Source organism: Marmota marmota, unplaced genomic scaffold (assembly GCF_001458135.2).
Source record: "Marmota marmota marmota unplaced genomic scaffold, marMar, whole genome shotgun sequence".
NCBI lineage: Eukaryota > Metazoa > Chordata > Mammalia > Rodentia > Sciuridae > Marmota > Marmota marmota.
The window spans coordinates 41439-48223 of NW_025999891.1; the positions used below are offsets into that span (position 1 = coordinate 41439).

Genomic DNA, 6785 nt, shown 5'->3' on the forward strand with positions numbered 1-6785 from the left:
GGGGTATCAATTCCAAGTTTGAGTCATGGGAAATCTAATTTAGTCTGGCTCCATAGACACACAGCAGAGGGCACTGCTGAAATCCCAGAGGTTTGTAGGAAAAGTTGGTGTGGCAACAGGCAGAGACCTGAGGACCCCATGAAATGGCAAGGAGCTGGCATTTCTGTGTTTCCATTTCTAAGTGCCTCCCATAAGTAAAAATGCTTGGGTTAAAAAATTCACTGATGCACAAAATATATAAGAAGCAAGGATGGTGTGAAGTGGCTAAGAATTTGTTCAATGCCATGGTCATAACCACAGGAATGAACTTCTCTTTCTCCATGTCTTTAGGGAAAGGCAAAGTCACTTTCTTTTGTTTTATGTGTAGTTTAAAGCAAAAGTTTCCTCCTATTCTTCAATTAAAATTTGGAGACAAGATCCCAGTAGTATGAACAAAGAAGCATCTCAGGAGGCAATATGGACTCAATAGCTGAGGCTACTGGAGCAGAGAGAAGAACAGACAATTCAGCTTTGAGGTCTGGAGGGGACACTCACTAACCTAATGCATGTTCACTGAGCACCCTGTGCTCACTATTGAATGGAACACAAGGAGCTGATGTCTTTCCATTTCCTAAGGAACTTCAAGATTTAGCTAACTATCCCAGGAGACTCAGGACCATCATCCTTGTGCACATAGAGCTAAGTAGCTGCTCATTACCTTCCCACCAAAGGCGAGAGGCAGATGATGCTAAGTTCTTTGAACTGATGCAGAATTTAAATATTTTTTAATTGTTTATGCTCTCCTGAAAATACCAGTAAATTTATCAGCTTCAAATTACCATAAGAAAGAACTAAAGGGGAGAAGATAGGTTAAGCAAAGACATGATAAGAATTCAACTTCCAAATGACATAAATGCACTTGCAGCTTCTGGGCTTTTTCCCGTTGCTTCCAATGGACAGCAGATTTCATATATGCTGATTGTTCCTTACTGTCACCTGGCCTAACAGGAAAGGCTTTCCTCACACCACAGCAGCTTCACCCAAGCATCTGGATTTACACAGCTGCAAATTTTGAAAAGTAGCTCTAGGGTCTTGATTTAACCTTGAGCAGTCATCTTAAATGTTAACCACCATCTTATGAGATAAGTTTTGCTTTCCTATATTTTCTCTTACCTGAACTCCCCCCACCCCCTTTAGTGATCTACCCCATGGTACCATAACCCTAAGCCAATCCCAGAAGGACATGACCACTTGACTCTGGAAAGCCCCATGGTACCATGGCCTAAGCCAATCCCATGCTCTTCCCTATCAACCTAGCTCTGATGCAAGCACCCCTGAGCCTATCCCATAGCGACACAGCTACAATTCCAAACCCCTACCCCACAAAAGCTGAACACCCACACATCTCAGGTGGCCCCTCTCTCCATTCTATAGGAAGATGGCCTTTATTTGTCAGCTTTGACAAATAAACCTTTGTGTGGCTCTCTGCCTGATCTCTGTCCTTTATTTCTCACTCATCCGCCTCTAGCTTTCTCACTTTCCTTCCTTTTTGGTGCCAAAACCCAGGATCAGTTTCCCTAGTGTGCCCACTCCCCTCTTTGAGAGTCACTGAGCATCCCCAGGCCCCAATCCATATTCCATTGTGGGCCCGTCCCTGCATTCTGCTGAACGTCCTCTCTGCACCTACCACCGGACATTTCAGGTAAGACCCCTGTCTCTTGTTGAATTAAACAACCTACTGGTCCTGGGAAGTGACTGTTGATTGTCCAGGACTCCCAGGGTTACTGTGTAGTTGAGGCACCCTACAGCCGACTGGGTCTATAGGAGATCTTTTATCTTGGTCTTGGGTTTTGAGAAAAAAACACCAAGGATGATTAGGAGTTGTTCCTGGTGAGACTACCTCTCAGCCTTGGATTAATCTCTATGAGCTTCTGTCCTACTATGTGGTCCTGGCTGGGCACCCAAGGGCCTCTATGGGTTCCTGCCCAGATGCTTCCCCAGTGGTGGTGTTAACACCCTGAGCATAACTGTCCTCTCAATTAGGTGATATTTGAGACTGGGGAACACCCCACCTCTAAACTCATCTCCTACATCTCATCATAGGTGGCTCCTTGTCCATTCCCTCCCAAAGCCCCTTAGGCTGCCTCCTGGCTGACCTTGGGTCTCTCTCTCTCCCACCCTGGACCTAAAGCCCAAAAGCTTATCAGCTTGTGCAATCAGATCTGGCCTCAATATCCTTTGGATAATGACTCTAAATGTTTGCTTAATGGCACTCCAGATCCCAAAATTATCGGGGATCTTTTCAACTATTGTGAGTATTTGGGAAATTGATCCCTCTATCCCTCTGTCCTTCCTTCCATATTGTTCCTGTGTTCTTCCTGTTGCCTGGTCCTTGTTCTGCTGGCTCTAAAACCCTCTCTTCTTGACCCTCAGGACCCACCCGAAGCCCCAGACTTCAACCCCGCTGATGAACCCCCTCTCTACCATTCTCCACCTTCTGCTTCAACTCTTCTGGGACCTCCCTCACCTACTTTCAGTCCACCTGCGACTCTCTTTCACTCTCATATGGCCCTTTCTACCCATCTGCACCTCTGCTTTCCTTTTGTGAAGTAGCAAGGTCGGAGGGAGTTGTCTGAGTATACATGTCCCTTTCTCCCTTAGTGACATCTTCCAAATCGAAAAGAGGCTAGAATTCTTCATCTCCAGTCCTTTGGGGTACATTAAGGAATTCCAATACCTAACCCAATAATATGATTTAGCTTTCCATGATCCTATCCAACACTCTCCTACCTGAGGAACACAGGGAAGTTTGGGAGCAGGGTTAGGGAACAACAGTTTTCCCCAGCTCCTTCCTATGTAAGGATTTAATTGAACTGTAAATGGAAGAAGCCTCATATTATACTAAACCCAAAAGTAAATTGTATGGTATTTTACTAATTACCAGTTGGTCATTTTTTTCTAGGACTCTTGTTTTCTTCTTAAATTCCATATATATATATATATATATATATTTGCGCTCATGATTTTGGTCCTAGGTTAATGTTTTTCTGATCTGTTCTATGTTTTTAATTTTTTATTCAACTTTGGAGTTTTTAAACATCTGTAACATTGCAATGGAGATTCACCTATGAAATGCTACAGGGCCTTTACTCTTGTATGTGTGCACACTGTGTGTTGTGTTGTCTGTCCATATGTGTGTGTGTCCATATGTCATGCACATGATATTAAGATTGGCAGAATGAAAATGAGCGCTCATAATGGGTTGTTAATGAAAGTCTAAGACTATGGGACAGTAAAACATTTTCCTAGTTTCTTGGAAAATTAGGTCAAATAAGAATGTTTGGAGATAAGATTAGAGATAAATTGACACCAAATAACATATTGACATAGGCCTTGTATGCCAGGGTAAGGAATAAGTTTTGAAGGAAGAGGTTCATCTTTTTTAACTTGGAAAGAAGATTTCAAACAACAAAATGTCTGAAAAGACTTGTTATTCATAATAGTTACAGTTAGGAGACTTACCCAAAACATGAACATTAAGGAAGCTGATTTTGACCTGATATATACATTCATACATACACATATGTATAACACCCACTCCATCAAAAAAAAGATTTTTCATTAAAACAACAACATTAAGCCCAGGAGGAACGATATCCTGTGTTATAGCTCTAAAGAATTTAGAGGCATGAGCAATATGGAATATTTGCTAGCAATTTGGGATTTTGGGGTTTTTTGTTTGTTTGTTTTGGTACCAGGAGTTGAACTCAGGGGCAATTAACCACTGAACCATACCCTTAGCCCTCTCTTGTATTTTATTTTGAAACAGGGTCTCACTGAGTAGCTGAGGGCCTCACTAAATTTCTGAGGCAGGCTTTGAACTGGTGATTCTCCTGCCTCAGTCTCCAAAACTGCTGGGATTATAGGTGTGCACCACCATGCACAGTTTTTTCTAGAAGTTTCTAAACTTATCTGTTCTATATCTATCTCTTCCTAGTCATTCATTTACTTCCACTTGAAAAGTTAATCAGAATGGGTGACAGCAACAGGAAGACACTAAAGTAGTGAGAGTAGTTTGATGGCATGACTCTTGGACAGCCACACTATGTATGAGACAGTTCATAGTATTGAACAGAAAATCCTTCTTATCTCCCAATTATACCAATTAGGAAACAAACCCACTTAAATTTGTATCCTACAAAATTTCTAACATTGATCTGTCAGATAGGCATATCCATGAAGTAAAAATTTGCTGTCCTTTTGTTTTAAACTACATTATTTTGTTAACAAATCAGTCACCTCTGTTATGCTCAAATTCAGGACCCCCAAAAGACCACCAAAGACCAAGATTGATGTACAGCAAAGAGGTGTTTATTGCGAGCTAGCTCAGTCCTCCATGTGCACACAGCAACTGGTGACACTGAGAGGCCCCGAGCCCAGGGTTTGCAGCAGTTTTATACATTCTTTGGAGAAGGCAGGGGCCCCCACATACATCATAGCATCTCTTAGCAAATCATCACACACTGTGGGAAAATCAAATAACAACTCTAAAACATGATTAGCACATTCACTGGTGGGAACAAGTTAGGTAGGGGTGATTGGTTACTACAAGAGGGGGATTCATTTGAACTGATTGGTTTAAGCCAAGAGGGGTGTTCGTGCTGAACTACATGGTTTCCCAACATGTTATCAACCACCATAAACTACTGGGAGGGTCATCTGGCATCCCAGGTATTTCCTTGTCTCATGCTGATTGGTGGCTACTAGGGGGTTGCTATGGATCCCCACCTAGCCTGACTGAGTCAGGGACACCTGGCGCAGCAGGTCTGTCCCATTATTTGTAGACAAACAACTTAGCAGGATGGGAATGTGCCTAGGAGTGCTCTGTGGGTCTTTCCAAGGACAAAGGTGATGTCCCTTCCTTGGATAGGCTTTGCTCTGAGGTAGAGGCTGGTTTTTCACCTCCATTGGCACACAACATTTGTAGTGCTGGAAGTCATGATACACCTACTTCAAGACATTAAATATTCAACTTAATAGGGAGATATTGACAACTAGAAAAGATTTCACTTTAAACCCTTAGTTCTCTAAACTCTCAAAAAAGAATTAAAGAAACTGCATAGTTTTTGCAAGGATCCAAACTCAAGTGTGATTTGGGACACAGAGAGTTAAAAATATTTTGGAGGTTAAGTTTGTATAAGAGTCTAAAAAGCCTCTGTTGCTCTAGTTCTAAGGAAATGCTCTCCTTTTTCTAATAAAGCTTTCCACAGAAGACAAACTGTACACAATAAACAAGGTAAGTATAAGGAAGAATTACAGCAGTTCATTAACTTTCAAATAAGTTATTCACTTGGACAAGTAACAGAAACTTTATTAATGTGAAGTGTGCTTCAAAATGCTGATCTGTTAAAATTCCATAAAACAAGCCTCAAAATGCAAGTCATTTGTGCCAGCTAAAGGAAATAACTAAAGTAGCATTTCCAGAGGGACTAGGGCAAAGGACAGAACAAACTATAAATCGGCAAGGAAAGAAACAAAACGTAGCAGTGTTAATAATTTACCATAGTTACTGCTCTTGAAACCAAAGTAGGATTACAGTTATTATCTCTTTACATTTACATGTGTTTTCATCATCTCTACAATGAGGTGTTTAGTGTACACTCATGTGTGCAGAAAATCAAAGGCTGCAGGGATTTGTCTTAGAACAGTAATTTTAACTTGTAAATTTATATTTTCTTATTTTGCTTTATCTGCATTATGGTTTCTTAAAGGAAAAACATGGAAATTGGTTTATTAAATATCATGAAGCATTCATTTTCACATTTCTATCATATATTTTATTTGTAAGCCTCGTTTGTTTCCTGAGCACACTGTTGTGGTTGTTTATTTGAATTCTGAAAGAACAAAAGTAGAACTTCAGAGGAAACCAAAAATAACAAAGAGACACCCTGTTGCCCTGTGAAAAAACACTGGACTTAAGTCAAACACATAGGCCCCAGGCCTAGTTTTCTCTGATGCAGCTGTGGAAACTTATTCAGGTTGTTTAACCTTTGTTGCATCCCTGCAATGGGGATGTCAATACCTACCCGATTCTATCTTACAAAGTGGATATATGAATAAATTGAACTAATGTATGTGGAAGAACATCATAAATTTAAGTACTTTGCAATTGTAATGAATTATTCTTGTACTCCTATGAAACAGCTTGGTATTACTAATACATAGAATTTTCATACTAAACATATTTGATACTCTGGGTGATTGAGCATGAAATCAAATCAGATTTGGCTCAGAGTCATTTCTCCAAAGACATGTAATCATCTTGGTATTCTGGGTAATTTCCTCTAATAAGACCCCCTTTTACACAATGCATTGCAGTGGAGAGGACTTCTGACAGTAAATGAGGCCATGTCTTAATATATTCATATATATAGTATGTCCCAAGACATTTTGGGGCACTAAAAGAACTTGAAAAATTACTAACAGTTGTTTTTCCTTTGGTATTTTGGCAAGATTTCTAAGGAAATTGACAGAGAATAACCAATAACATCATGAGAAAGAAACTAAGGGATGTTTCAAAGTAGCTTTTCAAGACCCCCATTGGGTCCCTGTGTCTCTTACTGTGTAAAAGCAATCCGAAAGAAAGGATGCTGGCTCAAGAAGAGGTTCTGAGTATCTGCCTTTAACTGTTTCTGAATATGAGACTCAATGCCCTCAGATCATGAAAAGCGCCTGGATTCACTTCAGAAATGTTTTTATTAATGCCAGTGGAAATAAATATCGAATGAGCCACTTAATTTTTTTTT

General features: G+C 40.4%; 1 long non-coding RNA gene across 1 annotated transcript in view; it reads right to left on the minus strand.

Moving 5' to 3' along the window:
- Window positions 1–6785, minus strand: part of LOC125613212 — a 27788-nt gene that overhangs the window by 5362 nt on the left and 15641 nt on the right. The window lies entirely within an intron of this gene.